Consider the following 15110-nt stretch of genomic DNA (forward strand, 5'->3'; position numbering starts at 1 on the left):
TTTTATATGCGAGAATTTCACATGTATACTAGCATCAGGAAGTGAGAAAATTCTGAACTACTGTTCACCATCCCAAAGACCTTAACCTCCTGAACATCTTTATCTGATCAGGATCTCGAGATATAGCATATGCGAGAAGTGTACATGTATACTAACGCCACGTGGCGAGAAAATTATTAACTACTTTTTACCAGCCAAAAATTCTTGACCCCCTAAACAACTTTGCCGAAGACAACAACTTTCTAGCTGATCAAGATCTCGAGCTATTGAATATGGGAGAAAGGCACGTATATACTAGCACCGCATAGTGAGAAAATTCTTAACTATTGTCACCCAACAAAAAGATCTTGACTTCCTGAAAAACTTTGCCGAATACATTTACTTTCTATCTGGTCAGGATCTAGAGATATTTTATATGCAAGAGTTTCACATCTATAGCAGCGCCGCAAAGTGATAAAACTCTGAACTACTGTTCACCTGCGAAAAAGTCTTGACATCCTGAACAACTATGCCGAAGACAGTACCTTTCTATCTGGTTGGGAACTCGAGATATTTTGTATGAGAATTTCACGTGTATACTAGCGTCGCGTAGTGAGCAAATTCTGAACTATTGAGCACTAAGCAATAGGCTTTGATCTCCTGAAAAACTTTGTGAAAGACAGTAATTTTTTATTTGGTCAGGATCTCGAGATATATCACATGCGAGAATTTCACATGTATACTAGCGCTACGTAGTGAGAAAATTCTGAACTACTGTCCGCCAGCGACAAGGCTAGGATCTCCTGAGCAACTTTATCAGAGACAGTAACTTTCTATCTTGTCAGAATCTTTATATATTTCATGTTGTAATCAATTAAGTCAAATCCCACGTAGTATGGTCACAGTTTTCGCGGTTTCCATTTACATTTTCCCTATTATCCGCATTTTTTAGGTGTTTTCTGTAATCAAAGTTTAGCTTGTTTAGATCAAAACAAATTTTCGTTGGTTTCAGATCGATTGGTAACTCAGCAACAAAATGGCAAGTGGAAAACTCATGTGCGCGAGTAACGGAGGGTTAAATCACACATGAAGTGAATCAGCTCCATTTTTTTCTATGCATTAATTAGTATGAAAGTAATTTGATCCCCTAACAGGGCAGCTCTTCGTCCTACGTACTTCATGACTTTCATGTTCACAACGTCATACATACTTTGTTTATAGCACGCCAACGTCTGTTTCATGTTATTGCACTTCCATGTTCGGTTACGTTATGCAATGCCATCATCGTCGTCATGCACTCACGCTCGCTCGCTGTCAATTTTCCAATTTTCTTTTTTTTTACGTGTGTGTATGTGTTGCACCACCCCGAAAACCATCATGCTCCCGTCTGAATGGAGCCACATGGCATTATTCTGTTGCTTATTGCATACACAGCCTACCTAATTACGGCGGCGTATCGCATGCATAAAATAATGCCCGGTAGTCATTTCGTTCACTGTTTCCCCTTTTTCCCGATAGCTTCTTACTGTGTAGGGTTAAGATCTAGTTTCCGTCTTACTTTATTTATTTATTCATCAATCAGTTAATCGGAGACTACATTGTTACTAATCTTATTATCTAGTAATTCGCAGAGTTGTGAAATTTTTTCGCAATTTAGCCTTTGACATATATAGGTTGATAATTTCGCAATGTTTGTTATAGGCAGACATTATCTGATTTAGTGGCTCAAATTTAGCATAATTAGTAGGAATTGTCGGTTACGTAATTGCCGAGAGGGTGCGTAAAAATTTAATCTAGACAGCAAATATGCTAGCGGTGCCGGTGGTGTAGTGGTAAGCGTGATTACCTCTCAACCCTGCAGGCCTGAGTTCAATCCCAGTCGGCGCCGCCGGGATGTTCTGAGGCATAACATCTCTGATCACGCCTTCCTTCGGAAGGGAAGTAAAGCCGTTGGTCCCCGGTTCATGAGTTGATGGATCGATAGGTAGGGTTCAGGTGTGGGAGCTGCCTCCTTGGCGTCGGTATCATTGGTGCTCAGCACGGAAAACAAGATCGACGGAAAATAAAGCAAATCTGCTGATTCAATGCACTGTGAAACAATATGAATTAAAAGCAGGACAAACCGCTCTATTTTTCGAACGGGTTTCAATAGAAACTTATTTTTTCATACCAAAAATTATTTCTTTAATTTGTTATCTTTTCATATGTACCGTTTGACGGATTTGAAAAGATTAATAAATTAATGAGATTTTGTAATAACCTAACACTGCTTCTTGGTTCCAATTCCCTCATACATACGTGTTTCAATTCCGTCCAAACGCATTGAAACGTCTTTGAATTCACTTCGGCATACGGATAATGACAGATAAAATGAATTCGTTAGGAGCGCTTCTTTTGTTTTGAGAATATTGGATGTAAATATACCTATTGTGTGCTCTTATCAAGGGCGTAGCCAGATTTCGAGCTAGGGAGGGACGAAAAAAAAAATTCTATGGAAAATTTGGAAGAATGCCATTTAGAAATGGCGTCCGTTCTATCGAAAGCCTTTGTGTTGCTGGGCTTAGGGGCTGTACCGCTCTGGCAACGCCTATGGCTCTTATAACTTTTTTTGTAGCTTTTGAACCAATCCATCACACCAAACGGATGATTGATTCGTTCACATCGAAATCATTAATAGTTTTATATTTCTGCTTGATATGACGAAAAGGGGTGCTTATGCCGAAGTAGTACTCTACCCTACGAGTTTCAATTCCGTCCAAACACATTGCGACGTCACTGGATTAACTTCGGCATACGGATGATGGCAGAAAAAATTGATTCGCTAGGAGCGCTTCGTTCGTTATCGAGAAGAATGGATGTAAATATCCATGTTATGCGTTCTTATAAACTTTGCTTTGTAGTTTTTGAACTAAACTTCCACACCAATTGTATGATTGATTCGATCACATCGAATTCATTGATATTTTTTTTGGCTCGATATGACGGAAATGGGCGCTTGTGCCAAAGTAGATCTCTACCATAGTGATCGATTTTCCACATTTTTTCCCTGCACGGGATTATTCTTGGCTGTTCAGTTCCCATACGGGCTGGTATCGTGAGTGTAGGTTATCGTGTAGATTGACTCGTTATTGAGAGAGCATTGCAATTACACGAACAACTCGGGTTTCAAAAACCTGAACCAATTCCCTGGTGGTGTGCACCCTTAATCGAGATACTGCGTGTATCGATGTGGGATTATGCAGTTTCCTGATGTGGGATGGTGTGAGAGCGAAAGGACGTCCAGATAGCGTTCCTAATAGTAGTGGCATCATCGATATCGATGCTGTAGTTCAGAGGATGGTAGCGCACGCAGGATGTGGTGTGCGAATTCCGGAGGTCATTTGGGATTATAGGATAGTCACTTGGAGTGCCAGGATGGGTTCGCAGTCGGGTGGAAGCGAGAAGCATTCAGTGGGCATCGCTCGATATGCGCATGTACTACCACCGTTCATTCATGCAGTCTCGTATTCCGTAGGTCGTGTTATTTTTCTGGGTAACTATCGTAAAGACGCATCGGAGAGTGTAGTGGTTGTTTGTTAGATTCATGCGCCGAAGAAGGCAGAAGATTTAATAGATCATATTAAAAACATATTTCATAGAGTTTTGATTTTATTTTGAACAAGCTGAGCCAGCAAATGATATACTGCCTAGTTGTTTGATATAAGCCCGCCGAAAAAATAATAAAAAACAAGAATCTTGCTAATCTGTTCTCAACGTATAGCGTGACGTATGCGAACACCACTTTATTTTTATTTATCAGCCATTCCATAGCATAACGATAAAGTGGTTCTTAGAATTTCGTAAAAAATTGTTGTTTTGTTCCTTATCGCAAAATATTAGACCAGCATTTTTTTTATTTTGTCATTAAAGTGACCATTTCTATGTTACGGTGGTCCAAAAAATCGATTTTTTTTTCAAACATGACTTTTTTCATACAATTGTATCTGTTGAACCACTAGGAATTTACAGACAGGGTGTCGACTACCTGTAAAAATATAGAAAATCAGGGAATATCAGAGAATTCCTGTTTGGACCTGGAAAATCAGGGAATATCAGGGAATTCCTTTTTGGACCTGGAAAATCAGTGAATCTCAGGGAATTCAATTCAAAGTCAGGGAAATATTTCTTTATTACAGAAACTTATGGATAAGTATGGCTGACTTCGCTAGTTTTAAATAACTTAATTACTGGTTGTAGTTTAAGGATGGTCTTTAATTCAAAATTTTAAGTAGAGTTGTGAACTTGTGGTTGTTCAATGTTTGATGTTTATTTTTACAAGTTGAGCAAAAGTTACTCAAATAAAAGGGTACTTCGATGATTTTGAGCCTATTATAAATTCAGCTCCCACTGAGTGTTGTCATATTCCAGAGTTGAACCCAAATAAAAATCCATTTTCGTAGATACGCTAGACGTTGTTAGTTTTTGCAAAATTCATGCTGCTTATGGGAATGTGCGTCTCTTAATAGATGTTATACCTAATTACGTGTGATAAAATGTAACCGTCGAGTAGATTGGTGCGTCTGCTCGATCCAGCTGTGTCCAACAAAAATCAATTCCATGAGCACTTTGTAAAGGGTGTCCACGATGAAATTGCCACACTATGAAATTGCTCTAACTTTTTAACCGTTGGGTAGAATTTAATGAAAATTTGGGTGGATTTAGTTCATAGTGCATTATTTACATCCTGCAAGTTTTAAAGTCCTGTGATCAAAACTCGCGGAAATGTCGAAAGAACAGCTCGTGCGTGATAAAATCTTGCGCATTCATCACAAGAACAAGGATCTCTCGCATCGTTCCATCGCTAAAACGTTGGGAATCGCGAATTCCACGGTGTCGCGAGTGATTAAGCGGTTCGAGGAACGGTTGACCACCGATCGGAAGCCCAGAAGTGAAGGAAAAAGTATTCCGTACAACACCAAAAATCACAACCGCGTAGTTGGGGCCTTCAACCGAAATCCGAACGCCTCCGTTAGGGATGTGGCTAAGAAGCTGCACCTAAGCCGAAGTTTTGTCCAGAAGGCCAAAACTAAGGCTGGGCTTCGAACGTTCAAGGTACAAAAGGCCCCTAATCGCGACGAGAAGCAGAACAAGTCCGCCAAAACCCGTGCCAGGAAGTTGTACCTCAACATGCTGACGAAAGTTGAATGCTGCATCATGGACGACGAAACATATGTGAAGGCCGACTTCAAACAGATCCCCGGCAACCTGTTTTTCACGGCCAAGGATAAGTTCAGCGTTCCGGAGCATGTCCGCACTCAGAAGATGTCCAAATTTGCGAAGAAATTCTTGGTTTGGCAAGCCATCTGCACGTGCGGGAAGCGGAGTGCACCTTTCGTGACCCAGGACACGATGAACGGACAGGTGTACATAAAAGAGTACCTCCAGAAGCGGCTGCTTCCTCTCCTGAAGGCCCACAACGTCCCAACAATCTTCTGGCCGGATTTGGCCTCATACCACTACTCCAAGGACGTGCTGAAGTGGTATGCGGACAATAAGGTCAATTTCGTGCCGAAAATGTTCAACCCTCCCAACACTCCGGAGCTACGCCCCGTCGAGAAGTACTGGGCGATTATGAAGCAGCACCTTCTTAAACGACCTAAGGTAGTGAAGACAGTCGAGGAACTGAAGAAAGTATGGGTTTACATGCAAAAAACGGTTGATTCACAGGTCGTGCAGAATCTTATGGCCGGGGTTAAGGCCAAGGTGCGGGCATTTGTGTATGGACTGTAAATAAAATACGAGTAAAATGGTAAAATGAAGTTTAATAGTTATTTCTCAATCCCTGAAAATTTGATGGCAATCGGATGAAAACTCGAATTTTGCGAATCAATTTTGTGTGTGGCAATTTCATCGTGGACACCCTTTAGCGCCTTTGAGTAAATGCAAGAAAGATTAAGAGTTAAGCTGGGTCTTAGACAAGGCAAGTCGTTGATCAACTCAGTTGGATTCAATTGACTTTAAAAGTTGAGACTGGTTCAACTTTTTAAAATTCGAGTGAGTTGATCAAGTCAGTTGAACGGCACGGTTTACACATTTCAAGTCAGTTGAATTGAACTGAGTTAATCAATTGACTTGCCTTGTATAAACCCAGTTTTAAGAGAAGATGATGATTTTTTTCTGAATGCTTCTAGGTCTGTGATTTTAACAGCTTGATTAGCTCAGAGAAGTAACTAAATGAGAATTCAGTTTTTTTTCCTTTGGTTTGTTTTCCGTCGATCTTGTTTTCCGTGCTGAGCACCGATGCTACCGACGCCAGGGAGGCAGCTCCCACACCTGGACCCTTCCTATCGACCCATTAACTCATGAACCGGGGACCAACGGCTTTACTTCCCATCCGAAGGAAGGCGTGATCAGAGATGTTATGCCTCAGAACATCCCGGCGGCGCCGACTGGGATTGAACCCAGGCCTGCTGGGGTGAGTGTTAATCACGGTTACCACTACACCACCGGCGCCGCTTAAGAATTCAATTGTTTGGGATGATTTTTTTTTATTGCTTGGTGCAACACTTTTATTATTGAATAATTATTCAAATATACGTAGACATTGCTTTGACGGCATAGAGTGGCTGTATTAAGTATTTTTGATCTTCATTGTGAGCCTGGTTAGCTCGTCAAATTAGCTTGTCAGTAAAGTTTTAGTATTATAATGTTGCTGCTATTGCAATTTAAATGGAATTAACTTGCAGAATGTTGGAGGTGAAAGCGCTGTTTTTACGATTTAACACCGGAGGGATTCACCCAAAAATTAGCTTTTAGTTTAGCGTATTATCCGGAACAATTTTCTTGTGGAGCTAGGTCTTAAAATGTGCTCAAGGCAAAACATATATAATGGGATAAAAAACAAGTGTTTCATGTGTGAAATGCAGAGTGACCAGTGAACAGGGAAAACCGGGAAAAAATCTGTGAATTTGAAGTCACCGGGGAAATCCCGTGAATTTAGATGGCAAATCTGGAAAAATATACCTCGTCCTCTCTATGAAATAAATAAGATTTCAAGACCCTTGGACTAGATGTTCAAGATAACTACAGTCACTTTGAAGAAGTATTAAGAGAATTTTAGAATTTTTCTAAAACAAATTTGAGCAGATTTTAGAATAACTTCTACAGATAACACCAAGGTATTTCAGAGAATATTTACTAGGAAGCTTTAGGAAGACCTCTAAGAGAGTTGTTACTAGAACTTTCAAGAGTGAAGAGGATTCCAGGATTCTTAAAATACTAAGGGAATTTTGAGGGTACAATTCAAAAATAATTCTGCGAAGATTTATAAGGAAAGTCCGAGTATAATTCCAAGCGCATTTCAAATGGAATTTCTAGAGAATGTTGATGATAATTCCATGCAATCTCCAGAAGAATTTATAGGAGAACTACAAAATAGTTCTGAGCAAAATTTAAAGACAATTCTCGGCGGGGAAATTTACCCTGGTGTTAGCAGCGAAGGGGGATTACAAGTTTTGTTCACAAAAGCTAGTAGGCCCTTTTGAATTGTCGGTCGAGAATCTGAGGTGAATTGTATGGAAATTCTACGGAGAGTTTCATGCAAATTAAAACAAATGAAGCACAAGTGAATTCATATTCTACGGAGAGTTTCTAGAAACAATTTCAAGTTTAATTCAGAAGAATTCTGTGACAAGTAATTAATCTAAAGGAAAAGCTTGAGGACAATAAATATAACCGTGTAAAGTTTTGGGGGAAATTTTCATACACAAATTTCGAAGACTTCAAACCTGTCGCAGAACTAAATTCAAGATCCAGCAAAGGTGCTGCTCTTTTAAATTACCCATTTAATCTTCGGCTTAATCGCATTCAGTTTTATGCTTAATTAAAATACTTAAGCCGCGAATATTTCCAAAATTCCGGGAGAAAAACGAAAAAAAAAAATCTAATCGAGATTTGCTGGTCATCATGAATATGGTGGAGATCTCGATGAATGTATGCCCCTAGGATATAATCCGGATCCTTTCCGCCTTTGGCAACACGAAATTTCTGCCTTTTTTGCATTCTATAAAATGTATCGAACGCTTTATTTAATTTGAATTTGTACTGGACCACTCCTCATGAGTTAGAGGTCCGTGTGGTACTTCATAAAAAAAAATGCCCATAAAGCACTGATGAATGTTATGGCTGATGGGGCTGCATTGCCAAAAACGGGTAGGCCTGCACCTGGTTTTTTTTTTAAATTACTGTAAAATCAAGAAATTTTGTTTTTGTCGTTGAGTCGACACCCTGACAGATCAAAATATCAAATGAAAGGTAATTAAAAATACTTTTTAGGAAAAACATAATGATATTAAAAAAATTAGGATTTTGTAGTAAAAAAAATATTTATTTTCCTTGCGTTGTTTTTCGTCGGTCTTGTTTTCCTTGTCAGGGTGGCAGATCCCACACCTGGACGTTACCTATCGACCCATCAACTCATGAACCGCGGACCAACGGCTTTACTTCCCTTGCAAAGGAAGGCGTGATCAGAGATGTTATGCCTCAGAACATCCCGGCGGCGCCGTCTGGGATTGAACCCATGTTACAGTCACTATAAATCGATGGGGATGCATGGTAGTCTAGTCGCATAGAAGTATGGAGCGAAAACCCAAAACTTGATAATTTCAAAAAAATATAACTCAAAATCTAAAAAAAAACACACATATGTAGCTGATTTTGTGATATAATGTGTTAAAATAAAAACTCAATACTAAATTTTCCAGGAAAAATATAAAAACTCTGTCTCTGCTTACGGGTCCGCACCTCCGTTTTTGGCCCTTCATACAGCGATATTGTGAATTCAGATCGGTAGCTCAAATTGATCTTGCTATTAAGTGGAGCTGCATACAAGACAAGATCTATGAAGGGATGGTGGCTACCTTACATACATACATACATTATATTTTCCCTATTTTTTTAAAATTATCTTTCATATGATATTTTAATCTAACAAAAGTCATAATTGAATATAATCGATTTTTTGACCACCTTAACATGGAAATGGTCATTTTGCTAAGGAATGGCTGTATAGAGAAAGAAATTTACAGTTAATTTAATAAGCTCACTTCTGACACTGTGTCTCTGAAAGAAAACCTTATTACAAAAAATAAGTTCCATTGAAACACCCACCAAACGAAACGAAGGTCTGGAATAATTAAATTTTCTTCCGTGTGTAACTTTTCAGCCCATTTTAGCCTAAACAATGTATGGAAAAATGATTCTCCGATTGAACATTTTGAAACTAGCTTTAACCCGTGAAAACCCGGGACAAACTTTTTATTTTCAAAAATTTGTATCTCAGATATCATGATTTATTTAACATCGTTCCGGTGAGTTATTCTTACATCTGTAGGGTGGTACTGCCCCTCCCAGACCCCTCCCTCTTTGTTATATATTGAAAAATTTATTGGCACGTGGGTGTTTTTTCAATTTTTATTTCCTTTTTGCTTCGTAGAACTGCCGGAAATGATAGAGAACAATCATAAGATCACATGCCTATCGGTTATTGGTTCTGGATGTTCCTGATTATGGTTCCAAATGGTCTAATTTAATCCTTTGAATTTGTCGAACCTCTTAACGGAATCCCTTTATGAAGAGCTTTGAGTGGGTTGGTTTATTTCCTTTAAATTCCGTTATTATTGCTTATCTTTTGACAGATACGCGTATTTCGTCTACTACTTGCAGACTTCATCAGTGCCAAGTAGTGGTGTTGAGTACTTGGCACTGATGAAATCTGCAAGTAGTAGACGAAATACGCGTATCTGTCAAAAAATAAGCAATTATAACGGAATTTAAACGAAATAAACCAACCCACTCAAAGCTTGGTCAAATTTATTATTTCTGATAACCATACCATGTGACATATCAAATCACATCTACTCGATGAAATATGACTGATGGCACTCCAAATGATAACCATACGGAGACCTTAGAATTCTGAATATCACGGATTAAGGTTCCACATGATAAAATCTCTCATATCCATTTCATGTCACATATCAAATCACATCTACTCGTTGAAATATGGCCAATGGCACCCAAAATGACATCCATAGACCCATATGGCCTCCATAGAACCGAATCTGGATATTCCGGATTATGGTCAAATTTGATATCTCTCATAACCAGATCAAGCGATATATTAAATCACATCTACTCGGCAAAATACGACCAATGAATGTAGAGGAAACGCACCTAAGCTTCTATTTTGGCCATGTTTTGGTTATATTTAACGTTTTTTTCAAGTTTGAGGTCTTGAGTTCTGTTAAGATTGTTGATTCAAATCATATTCGGGGTACACATACATATCGCCCACAAACCGCACGAAGATTGTGGTTCAATCGTTTTTCTTAGATATGGCAAAAATATGAAACTATCGACAATACTGGTGTATGGTTTATTTTTTTACGTAGGATTACACCTTTCGGCAACATATTGGGGATGCGTTACGAAAAGTGATTAGGTTTTGACCGCTTGTAACTCTGTCAATGGCAGATGGATTTTAATTCTAAACAATCGATTGGAAATTTTTCTACAAATCAGCTAAAATGAGCACCATCAATTTTCAATAGGTCACTATTAAAATTACGCAAATATCCAACTGTTGCCATGGTGATCAAAAATATTACCGATTTCCTGCAAAAAGCGTTTTACCAAACACAGATTTCAAAACCGAATTGCATCCTGCACTGCTTTCGGCGCGTGTCATTGAACATTGTTCTCCAGTACACAGCGAGCTGCAGCTCACATGAGCGTCCATTCACCGAAGAACGAGGAAGAAGCCACACCGCTACTGATCGGATTCAGTAGCTCTTCGTGAGTCGCTGTGGGCCATCTATGCCAAGCGATTCAATCTCGTTCCAAAGAACATACAGCTCACCAGCCTCATCTGTGTTGAACACCCTCATAGCTCAGCATTACTCAACCCGCCATAAATTATTGATGTTTAGGAGTTAATTTTCAAGGAACGGTCGCTCGCCTTGTTGCCGGGTACATTACCCCCAAAGCTCTATGATAATGTACTCAGCAACCAAAAGTTTGTGGTCAAATGCGTAACAGTATAAACATTCTCGCAATGACCGAGTACTACATGACCTTGTCAATTAACCTAAAACACTTCAAATTAAGGAAAGAACGCAAGAAAGCAAAAAAAATCACGAATTTATATCGTAATCTCGCGATTGGAAAATTAGATTGCAATTAATTTGCGTTTTTTTTTTATTATATATTGGATAAACCAAAAAATCCATGCGTTTTGTGCATGAAAATGGGTTTTTTTTTTTCATCAGAAAACGATGCGTTTTCGTGATGAAAAAAAAAAAACATCCGTGTACTGAGCATGCCAGACGGTACCTACCTTTGAGTCTTTTGATGCAAACTTTGAGCCCCTCCTATTAAGAGGATTAGCCAAACAAAAAAACTACAATGGACAGCCCTATGGGGTTGTATGCAATGGTGACGTCGAACTACGTGGACTTATATAATAAATCTTATTTGTTAACGGCAGCAGGAGCTTGTGTTTTGTGTAAGAATAGGAATTTGAGCGGGGCTCTCTCTGTTTATACTCTTTAGTATGATGCTGTTAGGGAAATCGCTTTTCGCAGGCAATCAGTGATAATTTTATTTATCAAAGCAACAGTTGCACATTCATGCAATTGTCAAAAGTCACATTTTAAAAAAAGTATTCAATTTAACAGATGTGTAGAAAAATATCTGATCGATTGGTGATAAAATTATTGAAATTGGTCTAGGGACAGCTGAGTTATTAATGTAAAAAATCTTTCATAATTTTGTTACATGTTCTATTTTCGGTTTTCTCAAAGTATACCCCCATATAGAAATCACAGACGTAGCACTACGTCAAAAAATACTTGTCAAATTCTTTTAATATGAGGGGCTTACAATTTGCATCAAAAAGCATTAACGTAGGTACCGTCCGATATGCTCAGATTCAGTGATTGATGTGTTTTCCCTAATACAGATTTCATTTTCGAATAGCAAATTAATGGGCAGTTCAAATTTCTACACTTATAGTGCGAATTAAGTCGTGACCGGACCGAGGTTTCCAGCCTCGGCCACGGCAACACGAATTAGCGATGCAGCTCCCACGGGTGCGGCTGCTTCTATTGCTGCTGCTGCTGCTGCTGTTTCTGCTGCTGCTGGTGGTCCGTCACCTCCAAAATTCGTTACAAGAATGACTTCAACGAGCTTAGGTACTTCATATTTATAACTGCTAACCTATCAAAATTCTCTAACCAATGAGATTCTGTTTACATGCGAACTATCACGCTTCACGCTCACTTGATTCTACTCATTATTTATTCAACACTAACTCTATCTACTACATTCTTCCCCTCTTCTACTCTCCTTAATTGAGGAAGGGGGCATTATATCCACCCATTTGGGGGAATTTTATCCACCCTCTCGGGGGACTTTCATCTACCATCTCAGAGATATTTCATCCATCAGGTCATGCCAATTCTAACTATTTAAAAATGTCCTCAGTCCATCCATCAAGTCATGGCAATTCTAACTATTTCTAAATTTCTTTAGTCCATCCATCACGTAATGGAAATTCTTATCTACCATCTGTCCCAGAATTACCAGGTCATGGTCATTCTTTCTACCATCCATCAGGTCATGGTAATTCTTTCTACCATCCATCAGGTCATGGTAATTCTATCTACCATCCATGAGGTCATGGTAATTCTATCTACCATCCATCAGGTCATGGTAATTCTTTGTACCATCCATCAGGTCATGGTAATTCTATCTACCATCCATCAGGTCATGGTAATTCTTTCTACCATCCATCAGGTCATGGTAATTCTTTGTACCATCCATCAGGTCATGGTAATTCTACCTACCATCCATCAGGTCATGGTAATTCTACCTACCATCCATCAGGTCATGGTAATTCTACCTACCATCCATCAGGTCATGGTAATTCTTTCTATCATCCATCAGGTCATGGTAATTCTTTCTACCATCCATCAGGTCATGGTAATTCTATCTACCATCCATCAGGTCATGGTAATTCTATCTACCATCCATCTGGTCATGGTCTTTCTATCTACCATCCATCAGGTCATGGTCATTCTGTATACCATCCATCAGTTCATGGCAATTTTTTCAAAATAATTCTTCAGTTCTTTAGACATTCCACTATACTTACACTATCGTACCGACTGCGCCATTGTCGTGACCGGACCGAGGTTTCCAGCCTCGGCCACGGCAACACGAATTAGCGATGCAGCTCCCACGGGTGCGGCTGCTTCTATTGCTGCTGCTGCTGCTGCTGCTGCTGTTTCTGCTACTGCTGGTGGTCCGTCACCTCCAAAATTCGTTACAAGAATGACTTCAACGAGCTTAGGTACTTCATATTTATACCTGCTAACCTATCAAAATTCTCTAACCAATGAGATTCTGTTTACATGCGAACTATCACGCTTCACGCTCACTTGATTCTACTCATTATTTATTCAACACTAACTCTATCTACTACACAAGCATGGATCACGTAAGCGTGCAAAGGAATTGCAAGGGGACAAACCTCAGAAGAAGCAGCTGAAAACTGATGGTGAAAGAAATCGGTGTTACAGAGACAGGATCAGAACGACTAGAGACAACATTGCTTTATCTACTGATTGGGATGCTGGAGAAAGGTCTTCATGGACAAGGTAGGATATTTGACTATATTCCTTTGAAACAAAGAGGTACATTGTTTGTAACGCATCTGAGGTGAGTGATATTAATTATTATCATCATGTTCTGAGGCATAACATCTCTGATCACGCCTTCCTTCGGATGGGAAGTAAAGCCGTTGGTCCCCGGTTCATGAGTTGATGGGTCGATAGGTAGGGTCCAGGTGTGGGAGCTGCCTTCCTGGCACGTCGGTAGCATTGGTGCTCAGCACGGAAAACAAGATCGACGGAAAAAACAAACCAAAGGAGTTAAGAAATCAATTTAATATTTACTATATTTTAGCTTTGACATCAAAACTACCTTTCGTACCTTATCTAATCATGTTTGTACTCCATGGAGATACCCCTCACCATCCTTCCCCAACTGGGGAGTTTGGTAAAAGAGATGATCAACTCGATTCGTGCCTTCCTAAAAATAGACCTTTGCTCGGTTTCTACGCTCTATATACAATTTTTACTCTAACGGAACTATCAACTCGATACTTTTATCTCCACATCTATCGATAAAATGACCGCTTTAAGTCTTATATTTGACATTAAGCATCTCCAACTATGAAAATTGTTAACTCCATCATGATTAGTTAAAGTGGGAAATACTGTCAAATACCCTTCAATATTAGTATTTTCGGAATCGAGGTTGAGTATAGAGACTGGAAATCGATGCCTGACACCATCTTGAAATCCATTCTAATATGGGTATTTTTGGAATTGGAGTGACGTATAAGAACCGGCAATATGACGCCATCTTGAAATCTAAAAAATGTCTCAACTATCACTGAGCCGAATCGGTCACAACATCCGCCAAATGAAAGGAACCACGTTTCCATAGAACACTTTTCAGCACCTTTAGAATCAGTTATTCGATTCCGGAGATATGGATGGAACATGATTCGAAAATCAAGAATTTTTGGAAATCTAGGCATCCACTTATAAAAATTGTAAGCAACAACCCCAGAATGAAAGGTTTATACGTCACCCCGATTCCGGAAATACCCATACTGAAGACAGTATGACAGTATTTCCCAGATTGTCTGTATCCGAAATGCACCATCTTGAATTAAAGATGGCGTCAGACATGGATTACTTTGATGCATTTTTTAAAAATTCAAAGGCAGTTTTTTTTGACGCATTATTTTAGATTGCAAAAAGCTCGCGTCATTTTGTGTAAAATATCAAAAGGTATCGAATAGTGCGAGCTTTCCGCAATCTGAAATAATGCGTCGGAAAAAACTGATTTTGAAATTTTCCAAAAAGCATCAAAGTAAATTGATACTTAACGTCACCCCGAATACCCATATTTAAGCGTGTTTGACAGTATTTATCAGTTTTTCTATATTCGGAAGCCACCATCTTGGATTTCATTATGGCGTCAGACATCCATTTCTGGACTCTGGACTTTCTGGAAAAAAT

The 15110-nt window shown here is 39.2% G+C and overlaps 1 protein-coding gene across 1 annotated transcript in view; it reads right to left on the reverse strand.

The window, feature by feature from the left end:
- The window catches only part of LOC135711270 (uncharacterized), a 213065-nt gene that overhangs the window by 95683 nt on the left and 102272 nt on the right, over nt 1-15110 (reverse strand). The window lies entirely within an intron of this gene.

The sequence above is a fragment of the Ochlerotatus camptorhynchus genome, unplaced genomic scaffold (assembly GCF_037179485.1).
Source record: "Ochlerotatus camptorhynchus isolate MF236.1 unplaced genomic scaffold, CSIRO-AGI_Acam_v1.1 ptg000429l, whole genome shotgun sequence".
Lineage (NCBI taxonomy): Eukaryota > Metazoa > Arthropoda > Insecta > Diptera > Culicidae > Ochlerotatus > Ochlerotatus camptorhynchus.